Below are 411 nucleotides of genomic sequence, written 5' to 3'. Positions count from 1 at the left end.
GAGAGATCTGCAGATTCCTCTTCTTTGTTTGGGACTTGGAGGTGCCCAGATGAGGCCCAGCTGTGAAGCAATGAAAGCTGCTGTGGGGCCTTGGGCCTTCTTTTGGATGTTCCGGGTCTCTCTGACCCAGCTGCAGTTTGTTAGGTAATTTTCAGATTTGAAAGGGCCAGGCCTTTCATATGCAAAAGCCTCTAAGCACAGCTTGGGTGGGGTGGGGTCTCAGGGAATCAACAGGGCAGAGCAAACAGCTATGGCTGATCCTCAGTCCTACCCTAAGAGGGCCCGTGTCTCAGTGTCCCAGTAATCACTGCAAGCACCTCTGAGAGAAAGCCGCCCTTGAGTTCCGACCTATGCCAGACAGTCCAGTTTCTCCCCATATGAGTCTGGGTCCCCAGAGACTCACCCAGAACT

This window comes from Myotis brandtii, unplaced genomic scaffold (genome assembly GCF_000412655.1).
Source record: "Myotis brandtii unplaced genomic scaffold, ASM41265v1 scaffold174, whole genome shotgun sequence".
In the NCBI taxonomy this organism is placed as follows: domain Eukaryota; kingdom Metazoa; phylum Chordata; class Mammalia; order Chiroptera; family Vespertilionidae; genus Myotis; species Myotis brandtii.
The sequence above is the reverse complement of the archived record's forward strand: the minus strand, read 5'-3'. Positions refer to the sequence as shown.